At 38.0% G+C, this 14309-nt stretch overlaps 1 long non-coding RNA gene across 1 annotated transcript; it reads right to left on the minus strand.

The window, feature by feature from the left end:
• Nucleotides 1-948: 948 nt before the first annotated feature.
• LOC137736488 (uncharacterized) lies at nucleotides 949-13987 on the minus strand. The gene is made up of 3 exons (XR_011068755.1): nucleotides 13031-13987; nucleotides 1181-1246; nucleotides 949-1102 (listed from the first exon to the last, which is right to left on the minus strand). It is a non-coding gene; the product is annotated as an uncharacterized lncRNA (long non-coding RNA).
• Nucleotides 13988-14309: the final 322 nt, after the last annotated feature.

A 14309-nucleotide genomic window follows, 5' to 3' on the forward strand; every position in this document is an offset into this window, starting at 1 on the left:
TATATTAGTGCAATTCACCTGGCTTACTTATTCATGGTTGAGATGATTGTCATGGCATACACATGGTTTGGTTATTCTCGAGTATAGTTTTCATATATGTTTACAGTATTATTTCTGGGAAACTTATACGGGTTTTCTAGTGAGGGGTTATTATATTTGAAAAGATAAATGGTTTTGAAAGTTTTGTTTTTGCCCACTCACACTTTCTGTTTTACGCCCCTCCAGGTTCTAGATAGAAGTTCGTGTCGGTGGCTCACGAGGACTTCACGACGGTTCTGACAGACATTCACCAGTGTAGGGTTTCTTTTATGATCTATATAATTAGTAATTAAACTTCTGGACTACATTTTGATACCTACGCTCTGGTTATGTGTGTCCTTTACTCTAAACATTTTCACTCGCACTAATATGTTAGTCTAGTGTAATTAGTTAGCAAGTTTTTATTTATCTGTATTTTCATATCACGTTCACTTCCGCATAGCGCACATGGCTACGTCACCCGTACGTGACGGCCAGCATGCCTCGATTGGGGTTGGGATGTGTCATAAAAGGACTCAAGCACTCATCAATTCAGATACTGCTTGAAAGATTAAATTTAAACACTGAATCACTCAAGCACTGAAATGTTGTCACATTGAACTCCACATTTCTTTCATCCCTCCCGAACTAATCCAACTTGATTAGAAACTAATTAATTGCTATTTTCCCATTAAACTAAGTTGTATAATGGGACCACATAATGGGTAGAGGACCATTGCCCCGTTCTGGAGATATATGAACTCTCTTTATCTCACACATCATCCTCTCACAAGATGAGTGATGAGATGATCGGTAAGAGAATGTATTCATACTGTAAATTAAAGATACAGTTTCTAAATACTGTAAAAAATGTAAAAGATTATCGAGCAAAGCAATTGAGATTGTATATTCCAATTAATACATTCATCAGAATATAATTAACGCAAAACAAATCAAGATTTATATTGGCATCTACCTAACATTCTGATTGAATTGTACAAATCAATATTTGAAAGCTAATTATCAATTTGACAACAAATTTTGGTCACTGGAAGAAGCCAACCTTTTTCTTCTACATTGATCACTGTTGTAGTACAAAGACTTTAGTACACAAATTTAAATTGAAAATGTTAACATTCGAACTCATGTTAGGATTTCATACCTGAAGATCACCAAACGCTGTCAAAATGATACACCGAAGCACACCCTCTGCCAAACCTTGGATACACTGGAAAAAGATAATTCATAAGATTTGCTATGGTATAAGATTAACAAATTTACAATAATCAAGTAAGTATTAAAAGAATATGCAAAGTGCTATCTAATAATGCTTTAAAACACTAACAAACAAAACATGTGTGATGCATATATCCTATCAGTACACAAATTCTTAGATACATTTACATATCAATATGTTTGTGAGCAACAAATTCTTAGATACACAAATTCTTATATCCAAACACTCTTAAGTTTTGTTTTTCATTCTTTTCAAGGTATCAGGAACAATTGTGCCCCGCAGCTGTTGATTACAATCTTCCTTGTCTCTATTTCTCTTGTTTCTTCATTTATTTGTCTGTAATTTTGATTGAGACTCAAAATTGCAGGTAGCTACCCCCGTGGTCTTCCGGTTCCCAATAAATGTTTGTGCATGTTGATTTTCCAAGGGTGGAAGACAAAATTAACAAATCTTCATATGTTCGAAGAAAAAAACTACATGCATGCGGCATCTACAAAGGTTTCTGAACTTACCGAAGGGCCCAAATACAACATGATTAACAAACCATAAAAAACTTTGCATTATTGCCAAATTAAGTAAAATTACCAATAAAACTCTAATAATTATATATTAACTCCATTGAACCAAATCAAATGCAAACAGCAAACATAAAGTCAAGAACAAACCAGAAAATCCATCCTAAAATCAAATCACACTGCAGAATAGTTGAGCAAAATCAGGAGAGTAAAAGTAAAACCTTCAAAGTAGGGGTATGCAAAAAAACCTTCAAAGTTTTTTTCACCATTTGGGTTGGAAGAGCTTGAATGGTATGCGTCTCCTTGAGTAGTGGCAATGTAATGAATTCCAGGCGCGAGATTTGAGTTGGGAAATGTCAAATCTGCAGAGAAATTTGGTGAAAATACCCCCGGTTAAATCGTTGGTCCAAAAATTTGAAGCTAGGATGGTTGAACCAGTCTTGGACCAGTTGGGCTACTAAAAGGGCCACAGAAGTAAGGCTAGACCTTGGATTGGACGTGTGAACGGGTCGGCGGAGCAGGGCCGGCCGATGAAGTGGATTGCCCCGCTGGTGCTAGGTCTGGGCTCGGCTCGAGAACACACCGGGCCGGTGTGTTCTTCTAGTACTTGTCTGCCCCCAGCGCGCGATTATGTTGAGTTGCTGCATTTGTCTAAATAGAAGTAATCATTGTACTCTCCAGTGGTTCTGTCTGCTTGATTTTCTCAATGAAATGTGACCTATTTATGTTGGTCATGTCTCATCAGAGCACTTTGTCAGTAGCTTTGTTACATTGGAAATTATGCAATCGCTTGGTCAATAGCCTCTTTACTTCTTCTTGAACTTGCCTTTGTTATGGTAGCGAAGCTCTCGATTGCCCATGGTCATGACTTGCTAGTCTAGGCTACTTTTATATATGTTTGGCTAATTTATGCCACGATTGTGGTGCATGTGGTATGTTTCTAATGGGCGAGAGAATTTCTCGCAGGCTACTGGTTAAACTTGAGCCGGATTGTGTGACTGCTTTTTTCCATCATTCGTGCTACCTACTCCGATATAAGGTAAATGATGTTCCTTGTAGGCCTAGCTGCAAATGAACAATTCACCTAGAAGGTTGCTCATGTTGATTATCGGAGTGTGGCCCCAACCGTGAATGTATGTTCCTTCATGGGCCTAACCAAGAGTGCACACTCCTCCACATGCTAAGACGAGAGTATACGTTATCTCGAGGGCCTAATCGTGACTGGTCAAGTGGTTACTTGTCAGGATGTTACTGAAAAGGTCCGTCGTCTGCCCTTGTCCTACTTCGGGACACCCCATTTAGGGCACGCTGCATCTCGATACAGTGCAAAAGCTAGTTCACCAAGGTAGTCTAATGCGTGAGGGCATTTGTCAACTCTATGACTTGTCGAGACAAGTGTTGTTCGCCATTTGGGTTGGAAGAGATTGGACGGTATATGTTTCCTTGAGTAGTGGAAATGTAATGAACTCTAGGCGCGAGATTTAAGTTGGGAAATGTCAAATCTGCAGAGAAATAGGGTGAAAATACGGTTCAATCTTTGGTCCATAAACCTAAAGCCGGGATGGTTGAACCAATCTTGAACCGGTTTGGGCTGCTAGGAAAGCCATGGGAGTGGGGCCGGACCTCAGATTGGACCATAGAAGCTGGTTGGATTGGTGGAGCGAGTTAGGTCGCTGGCATGGATTGGTTGAAGTGCGGTGTATGAGGGCTAGCCTTGGGGCCGCAAGCGCTGGGCAGCTTCTCCTGCCGCAACTGTTTAGGCTTGCACTGTTGAGGTAGTGACTCGGGCCAGTTCGCGTTGGGTCTGGCTCAGTTGCCTTACATCATGGGTTGCAGATTGGGCCATGTGCCAAGTGGACGAAGCTTGGGCATGCGCTGCTGGGGCAGCTGCTTAAGCTGCTTCTAGCGCCTGGGCTTGCTGCTGCAAAGTGGCATGGGTCTGGGCTATTGGTTGCCTCACTACTACCTGCTCGCCATGGGTTTGCTGCCATAGAGCTGGTCCACCCACCCTCCCACTTCCACAGTGGTCCCCATGGCTGCCATGGTGGTGGTGCTCCTTGGTGGCAAAGTTGCTCCTCTTACCGTCGTATTGAGCCTTGTGGATCGTTGTGGTGAGGCAACGTCTCGTCCTCCATTATTTGATCTGGATCCTTGACCGTAGGAAGTTTAGTTTGTCGTGGTTTCCGAATATAATTGCAAGATATTATGTCAAATAATATCTTGCAATTAATTTGGTAATTAATCCTAATTTGAAAAGAATAATTGGGAGTTACCTTGTGGTTGATGATTTGATGAGGAATGATGAAAGGGTTTTGAATAAATACCATTTTGATCACCTTTGACTCTTCCTTAATTGAGCCTTAATTGTCCGTTGCATGCGTGTGAGAATCCCGATGTTGCCTCCATAATTTTCTTAATTATTTTTTGCTCCACATAAACCTTCCAATGGGAGGAGTGCCGCAGTCGTAGCCTTCTCAACCTCCAAGACAAACTTGAATTGTTGAAAATGATGAATTGTAGAGAACATACATAATTTACAGAAAGAAATCTAATACAGAAATATATTGGAGCTCTGCTATATCTTCATCTTCTTCATTCCATTTCCCATTTTGTATATCGGCAAAGGTTAATAAGGACTGAGACTTGGATTTTATCAGGTGGGAATCCGGTGGTGGCTGCAACTTGTAAGCCTTTAACACCAACTCGTTCTTCATATTTTTTTTTCCAAATTGCTGAACTCTTTAAAATTTAGTTGAGTATTTTGGTAAACATTAGGATATATACAATGGTCATTTAAACTACATATTACTATAACTTTGATTGTCTAACAAAAACCAATAAAATTACTATTACACCCTTTATACATAATTGAAAGAAAATATTAGAAAAGAAAATTTGTGGGCATTAAAGTAATTATACACTCAAGTTATGATGTTTATTTTTCTTTTGAACCTCACAGTCATGTCACCCTATCAATACCTTAATGGGGCTTTTATTGTATCGGACTATCTCGGACCGAACTAACTTCAAAGACTAAGCTGGACTGGGTTAAAATAGACTAAGCTGATCTGATTTTGTAAAGTGTTTGGTGTAGTATCGAACTAAAAATAGGATAATAAAAACTATAAATTCAATGAAAATACCTTCAGCAATTCCTCACAATTCCTTAACTAATTAAACTGCTTCACTTAGAAAAGATTATAAATTCAATGAAAATACCTTCAACAATTCCGCACGATTTCTTAACTAATTAAACTGCTTCATTTAGAAAATGAAAATACCTTCAACAATTTCCTCCCACAATGACAAAGTCTCATCTATGCAAACACAAGCAACTTTGTTTCCGTATTCCGGCAGAAACCAATCAATTTTCACAATGCCAGCATCCTCATGCACCTAAAGCAAAAACAATCACACATTTCAAAAAATGGCAGTAAAAATTTCAACAGAAAAAAAAAGTAAAAAATTAATGGTTTAATTCCTGAAATGTGAAATCAATTCAAGCGGACCTTAGATTTTGAGGTGCAGGAGAAAGAGAACGAGCAAGGGTATATGGGTCCTGTTAGAGAAGTAAGATGGAAGAGGACAGAGAAGGAAGACGGTCTTAGCAATTTCCTTCTTTTCGGGGGGTCTTGTTAAGAACTTTTGGGGAGGCAGTTAGTCCACGCGAGTCCCCTTTAATCCCACTAATCTTAGTTCATGTCCATAACAAACACTAGAATACTAATAAGTAGCCCAATTTAGTCTAGTGAAAATTAGTAAGGCCAAACAAACACTCTCTAAACTCACTCTTTTTCTTTCCTACATTTGCACCACACGTCTACTTTTCTTTCCACTTTTTCAAACTTCTCAAATCCAGCAAGTGCAATGAAGCCTGCGCAATACTGCAGGTTTCAAAACTGTCTTAAACGTGTAAAAAGTAGGGCTTATATACATGAGAAAATATGTGCCAAAGAGTAGGGTTATATACATATATTACATGACAAAAATTAGGATGGTAGTATGCCATAGCCAGAGAGTTCCATTACGTTCATATATTACATGCCAAAAATTGAGGATGTTAGTATGTCATCCTGAGGGATTGTTCTTCAAAAGCTATGATCCTATCCCAGGGAGACTTTTACGTCTAAAATTGTACAAAGCTCATAAAGTAAGGTTTATTCCACTAAAGACACCCATATGTGTAACTCCTTACGTTAATGGTGTCTCCTTTATCTTGTACGACAACGATGAACTGAAAAAATAAAAAACAAAAAAAATTAAAAATAGAATTCGATCACTTAAGAATTGAATGAATCTAAATTGCATATGATTTGCGAGCACACAAAAATTTGAAAGTAAGATTTGTTCACATTTTGTATTAGACATCCAATTCAGTACACACCTAAAAAAAAACATAAGCAAAAAACAATTTCTCATTTCTCAATTATTTATCAAGCATAGTAATACAATGAAACAAAAACACTTGATCATTTCTCCAACGTTGGTCGAAAATTTAAACAATGACTTATTTGTTTACATACATAACCCTAAATATATTTATATATTTTACTTCCTCAACATACATGATATAAGCTAAAATTCGACTACAATTCCTTACTTAATCCAAGTTTAGGCTTTATCATCAATTTTTGTTGTTGTCAGATAAGGTTATATCAACTCAGCCATGCACCTGGTCAATTGGTTTTGCAAAAGTAAACCAATCACAACCATATCTATATTATGCGATATTTATAAGATATAGTTTTGTCACATTTCGGCCTGGGCCCCCACCATATTCCGGTCTCAACTCCACCATAGCACGATATTGTCCGTTTTGTGCGAACTGACTTAACTTCGAAGTTCCTATGGAACCCGAAGCCAGTGGGCTCCCAAAAGGCCTCGTGCTAGGTAGAGATGAGAATATACATATAAGGCTTACAGGATCCTCAACCCTGGGCGATGTGGGATCTTACAAGTTTCGTGTTAGAGAGACTACTAATTCAAGATGGGAAAAAAATTGTTAAGAAAATTGATTTATGAGTTTTGGGATCCATACTCTATTCATTGAGAGTTTGATATGGGTTTGCTACATTCTCGTCATTGGTCTCTTCAAATGCATAGGTCTCTTCACTGTATCCACTTGTGGTATCACTTGGATCATGTAACATGGAGAGAGATTAAAGTGTTAGTGCACATCTAGTTATGGAAAAAAGGTTTATTTCTATTTTTTTATTGTTTTTGTTTATAAAGACTAACCTCTTAGGTTTTTTTGTTGGTGTAAAGGTGAGAAGAGTCTTTATGACTGGCTCCCTTTGTCGTTTCTTTGAACTTGAACTGCTTTCACATGGAACTGAAGGTAGAGATTTCTTGAATGAAAGTGGTGGTGTGGATAGTAGCATTTCATGAACCATATGTTTCTTCCTAAGGTTACTAACTGCTTCATCACCTTTGTTGTTGTTTGAAGGATGAATTTATGCTTGATCCTCGAAAACAGTTTGGATGAGCAAGTCACTTCTGCTTGTGTCATTTTTAACTTTTCCGAGTCTGAGTTGGAAAAGTTTGGTTTGAGCTTTTACTCGGAGCATTTGTTGTGGTATTTCCTTTTGGTCACAGAAACCTTTGTTGACTACTAATTCTTCACATGTGATTCCAAATAGTTCTTCGGCTGATTTGCCTATAACGATGGCATTGGTTTCGTCATTGGCATCTTCAAGAATTAAACTAACTTTGAAACTGTGTTGAAGTTGATGTGATTATTTATAAAGAAGAATAATTAAGTTTATGTTTTATATAGTAATAGACTTGGAGTAATTTTGTATTACCAAGCAATAGGGTTTTGAATATCATCAGTTGGACAAACTAGCAGGTCACTTTGGGGCTTTGGTTTTAGTTGTTTGAAGCAGATTGGACATGACTTGTACCACCAATCGTTACTCAAATCAAATCATGCAATTGCTGCTCTGCACAGAAATGGATTGCTCTGCGATATTTGTTAAATAATGAGAAGATTTATATAATAATATAATGGACTGTTCTACATATTAAATGAGATTTGTAATTTCTCATGTGAATATAATTGAAACCTCGAACAACAAATAGATAGCTAGGAAGAAATAAAAACACATGGAAGAATACAACTTGTAATTTTTAAGTCGTATACCTAGGAACCGTTTTACTTTGAAACTTGTGAAGACAACCACAATTGGTGATGGTTGTTGTCTTACAACTTCAATATCAAGTCCTGGCGCAGTCTCCCCAAAATGTAACTCTCACTTCTTCGTTTCTGAATGAATTGTTATTGATAATGAATAAAGTGTTTCAGTAGGAGAAGACAAAAGTTGTAAATTTGTAAATTTGTAGTGACTTTTTTACCAGGTGTTTTGAAGGTGAACTTCACATTTTGTTTCCAGTCTTTCTTTGTTAACCATTTTGTCTTCTAATGGTTGCACTGCTGGGATGCGTCCCACAACATCTTGCAATTTGGCAATCCAATATCATAGGATTATAGCATGAAAAAATGTTGCCAAACAAAGATGGTATATAGATGTAGGTTTATAAATATGTTTATTTACCTGTGAGAATTTCAACTTTGTCTACAAAGAATAACAATTCATTGTAATCCACTAAATAAAAGCAGTGCTCAGGAATGTGTGGAGGTCTTTCTGGTATTTGCTTGAAAGTTGTTTTCCATTGAAGTACACTTGTGCAGTGTGTGGTACGACCTTGAACGTTTGTTTACTGGAATGACTGAGCAACCGTGTGATCTCATATATACAACCAACTTTTATCTTTGGAGCTACTATCTCATAGTCTCCTTCTACGATCGAGGCTTCAATGGCATCATTTTGCATTATAAAAATTATAAAGAGTTAATTATATCTTTGTCTTTGTTTTTGAAATTATAGTTTTAACTATATTACATTCAAACAAAATGGTTTCCTCACCAGTTCATCAACTAGTACACATTGTGAGCCATTGAACTAGTTCTGACGTCCAAACCTTTTGGGTCTCCCCATCCGCCATATTCTAACTTTGATCTTCATATCGTTTCTAAGAGGCTTTAATTCACATATTGGTACGATGCTCATTGTTTTGTAAATCTGCAGACAAAATATACATATTGTTAGAAAGAAATGGAGTCTATATATCAAAATCTATGTTGGTAATATGTAAATGTTTACAAACTTGTAGTGAAAAAAATAAGACAATCCTAAGACACTCAATTAATATAGCAGGGAAGAATAAAAAGGAAGAGCTATGGAAAGAAAAATGATAAGAATGCATATATATTTAGTGTCAAGAAAAGAATCCTATTTTTTCTTATACTTAATAGAAATGTCACTACTGGACCGATATTTAGTGTCAAGAAAAGAATCCTATTTTTTCTTATACTTAATAGAAATGTCACTACTGGACCGCAATTTACATACAATTTAAAAGATCAAACTCAAATATAAAATGTGACGACCCATCCTGAATTATAATATATTTTATCTTCGAGTGCACTGAAATGACTATTTTGCCCTTGTGGGCCTTGTGATGTGGATGTATGTATATAGTCTTCAATCATTTTTCCATCGACGTGAGTAAGTGGTATTCAACGTTACGAGAACGTGGATACAAATTAGGGCCGAGTCGGGTACGTAGTGGAGATGTTGTAAAGGAATAAAGGAATTGGGTTGGGTTTAATTGCATAAATCCAAAGCATGCAGACCAATTAGGGCTTGAGGCCATTTTAATATGGCCAACCCATGGCCACACACACACGCACTCGTCCAACCTGCATTCTCTCTCTCTTTCTCGAATTTTCTTCCCCGTTCGTACAACCGAGAGCATTCACCCTTAAACTAAACCAAAACTCTACAGATCGAACTTGGTGTTTCCAAATTCTTACTCTTCTCAAACCCTAGAACACGGTGATACCTTTTGTTAAGTGGTTTGACTTCGAAAACCCAAGACTCCATAAGCTCCGGCGAGGGGTGTAATTTTCTCCGACGTGATCGCGAAGGTTTTGGCTAGTTTTGGGACTTAATAAGGTACTATTCTTGCTCCACTAGCAATTTGGAACAATTTTAGAGCAGTTTTGACATTGGGACACTCGGGTTTATCGAGTTGCAGATTTGGCCGGATTATCGAAGAATTTTTTGACCATATACCGTTGGTTTTAGGACTGTAAACAGGTAAAAACATGTTCTACTCGTTTAGGGCTTCATTTTGGTATAATTTTCATGAAATTCGGTTGAAAAATGAATAAGATATTAAGGTTTAAGAATTTTCCAGTTTTTGGCGACGCAGACCACAGTCGGCGACGGAATCTGACGAACCACCGGAGAAGACAGAACATATTCCGTCAACTTTGATGGAATATTCTTAACAGCGTCAAGTATATTTAACAGAATATCCTATTATTTAACAACATATTCCCTAACGGCGTTAGGGTTACCGTCAGCGTGCCAGGCACGTGACCGAACGTGGCTGGCATGTCGGGGCGGGTGGGATGTTGGAAAATTATTCTAAAAATATGGGGATGCTTGGGGTGTTGAGTAGGCCATGATAGTATATTCAAACACCCCAATTGAGCAACGTATGAGAAGTTATTTCATAGTGATGGTTATGTGCTTAAAAATAACATTAAAGTAGTTGTTTCACATATAGGTGACACATTTCCAGAGGACGAGCTCAGCCAGGCGAGAATTGGGGGTTACGACCCAGCTACGTACCAGTGAGTGAACTTTTGGGTTATATATATATATATGCCTTATGTTTCCCAGAAACTGTTTAAATGGTTTTTACATTTTAAATGCCATGAAGTATGCATTACATATTAGAATATGCTTTAATATAGTTGTGCATATTATTGCTCGACGCTGTGGATGCTCAGGTAAGCATCAGGTGAGTATATAGTGATGGTTGTGATGGTAGTGTGTATGATTATGATGAGTTGCTTTCAGTGATTTATATCGTACACCCCGGTGTTAGTGCTCCGCCCGAGGGTAGGGCCTAGCCTTCACGTGATCGTTCACCTCCCGCACCATACACTCACCTTGGATCCAAGGCAGGTGCCAACCTATCGTACATACCACATTAGGTGGTTCCGACTCGTTGGTGACTTGCGATACTTTGCGTAGCCTTCACGTGATCGTAGCACTTGATCGTACTTATTTACACCTAGCCTGTCGTACAAACCACATAGGTGGTTCCGACTCGTGTGTAGGATTTGATTTGATTGTTGAGTTATAGATTTTGCCGTACAGGTTACATTAGGTGACTCTGGCTGATATGTCACTTTATATTAGTGCAATTCACATGGCTTACTTATTCATGGTTGAGATGATTGTCATGGCATACACATGGTTTGGTTATTCTAGAGTATAGTTTTCATATATGTTTACAGTATTATTTCTAGGAAACTTATACGGGTTTTCTAGTGAGGGGTTATTATATTTGAAAAGATGAATGGTTTTGAAAGTTTTGTTTTTGCCCACTCATACTTTCTGTTTTACGCCCTTCCAGGTTCTAGATAGAAGTTCATGTCGGTGGCTCACGAGGACTTCACGGCGGTTCTGACAGACATTCACCAGTGTAGGATTTCTTTTATGATCTATATAATTAGTAATTAAACTTCTGGACTGCATTCTGATACCTACGCTCTGGTAATGTGCATCCTTTACTCTAAACATTTTCACTCGCACTAATATGTTAGTCTAGTGTAATTAGTTAGCAAGTTTTTATTTATCTGTATTTTCATATCACGTTCACTTCCGCATAGCGCACATGGTTACATCACCCGTACGTGACGGCCAGCATGCCTCGATTGGGGTCGGGATATGTCATAAAAGGACTCAAGCACTCATCAATTCAGATACTGCTTGAAAGATTAAATTTAAACACTGAATCACTCAAGCACTGAAATTTTGTCACATTGAACTCCACATTTCTTTCATCCTTCCAGAACTAATCCAACTTGATTAGAAACTAATTAATTGCTATTTTCCCATTAAACTAAGTTGTATAATGGGACCACATAATGGGTAGAGGACCATTGCCCCATTCTGGAGATATATGAACTCTCTTTATCTCACACATTATCCTCTCACAAGATGAGTGATGAGATGATCGGTAAGAGAATGTATTCATACTGTAATTTAAAGATACAGTTTCTAAATACTGTAAAAAATGTAAAAGATTATCGAGCAAAGCAATTGAGATTGTCTATTCCAATTAATACATTCATCAGAATATAATTAACGCAAAACAAATCAAGATTTATATTGGCATCTACCTAACATTCTGATTGAATTGTACAAATCAATATTTGAAAGCTAATTATCAATTTGACAACAAATTTTGGTCACTGGAAGAAGCCAACCTTTTTCTTCTACATTGATCACTGTTGTAGTACAAAGACTTTAGTACACAAATTTAAATTGAAAATGTTAACATTCGAACTCATGTTAGGATTTCATACCTGAAGATCACCAAACGCTATCAAAATGATACACCGAAGCACACCCTCTGCCAAACCTTGGATACACCGGAAAAAGATAATTCAGAAGATTTGCTATGGTATAAGATAAACAAATTTACAATAATCAAGTAAGTATTAAAAGAATATGCAACATGCTATCTAATAATGCTTTAAAACACTAACAAACAAAACATGTGTGATGCATATATCCTATCAGTACACAAATTCTTAGATACATTTACATATCAATATGTTTGTGAGCAACAAATTCTTAGATACACAAATTCTTATATCCAAACACTCTTAAGTTTTGTTTTTCATTCTTTTCAAGGTATCAGGAACAATTGTGCCCCGCAGCTGTTGATTACAATCTTCCTTGTCTCTATTTCTCTTGTTTCTTCATTTATTTGTCTGTAATTTTGATTGAGACTCAAAATTGCAGGTAGCTACCCCCGTGGTCTTCCGGTTCCCAATAAATGTTTGTGCATGTTGATTTTCCAAGGGTGGAAGACAAAATTAACAAATCTTCATATGTTTGAAGAAAAAACTACATGCATGCGGCATCTACAAAGGTTTCTGAACTTACCGAAGGGCCCAAATACAACATGATTAACAAACCATAAAAAACTTTGCATTATTGCCAAATTAAGTAAAATTACCAATAAAACTCTAATAATTATATATTAACTCCATTGAACCAAATCAAATGCAAACAGCAAACATAAAGTCAAGAACAAACCAGAAAAGCCATCCTAAAATCAAATCACACTGCAGAATAGTTGAGCAAAATCAGGAGAGTAAAAGTAAAACCTTCAAAGTAGGGGTGGGCAAACGGGTATAGGAACCGTGGGTCGGGGCGGGTAATCAAGGTTCGGGGCGTGTACTGTTACCGTTTGCAAAAATACCCCCGTGTTGGTACTGTTACTGTCGCCCAGGCCCACTTCTTTTTGTTCCTCCTCGTGATAGTTCTCACTCTTGAGAACACTCCACACACACACCCCACTTCCCCATGTTTTCCCCCTCCCCCAGTCTCTCGAACCTTTTCCCTCATTCCTCTTCTTTGTTTCTTCTCCCCCATCTCTGCAACTCTCCTTCCCGGAGCATAGACACACCACACCCCATCAAGAAATGATATGCTGCCGCCGCCCTCCTCCCCCACCAACTCCTCCATCTCCTCCTCTGATATCAACACCGAGGTAACTCATTTCCCTCATTTCTTCCAATTTTGTCAATTTCTTAATTTTGATTTACAAAATTTGTGAAAAGTTGTGAAATTTTCAATCGCAGATCTGGCTTTTGGCACTTCTTGTCCAGGATGAAGATGGTCTTGGTTGGCAGGTATGGGTGCTCAAAGGACAGGTTAGGGTTCGACCGGATCTCCCCGTTTGAGTCGTCCAGCTACAGCGGGGAATGGTGGAGATAAGGCGCACAATGTGGTTAACTTAAGCTTTCTCTCTCCGGCGAGGAAGTTGGATTTGTGCAGCCTGTGCTCCGGCGAAGCCCTCTTCCTGTCCTGATTTGATTTCGAACTCGAATCCGAACTCGGTCAAGTACAAATTTGACTGGGAATTTCGGTTCTGGGATACTGAAAATTAGAAGGGAAAAAAAAAAACAAGGTACCCGTTGGACCCGTAAGAACCGGCCCGTTTTATACGAGCTGGGTTAGGTCCAGTTCTCAGTTTGAAAATAGTAAAATCCACCTCGGCCCGACCCCTTGTATTTTCACGTGAGTTTGGTTTGGTCCCTTCAATTTTGGGCCCGGCCCATGCCCACCCCTACTTCAAAGCATTTGAAACTTTGGGGAAAGCACATTTCTATCGACACCAACATCTCAAGCCTTTCCAACCTGCTCCACACAAAGGCTTAATCAAAAGTAGTGATTCCAAAATCAAAAGAATATACCATGTCCAGAAATTCATAATATTTCATAAGAACTTTCACACGAATAAGCATGCTTAACACACATGCCAGAAACCTAATACTGATAAAAAAGACCTTGGCACAAATTGCCAAGCTAGTAAGATAATGGAGTTCGTGAGTGAAAGTGTGTGCCATTGGGGAAACACTCTTCTCCAACTACTCAAATCTC

The sequence above is a fragment of the Pyrus communis genome, chromosome 6, assembly GCF_963583255.1.
Source record: "Pyrus communis chromosome 6, drPyrComm1.1, whole genome shotgun sequence".
Taxonomy (NCBI): domain Eukaryota; kingdom Viridiplantae; phylum Streptophyta; class Magnoliopsida; order Rosales; family Rosaceae; genus Pyrus; species Pyrus communis.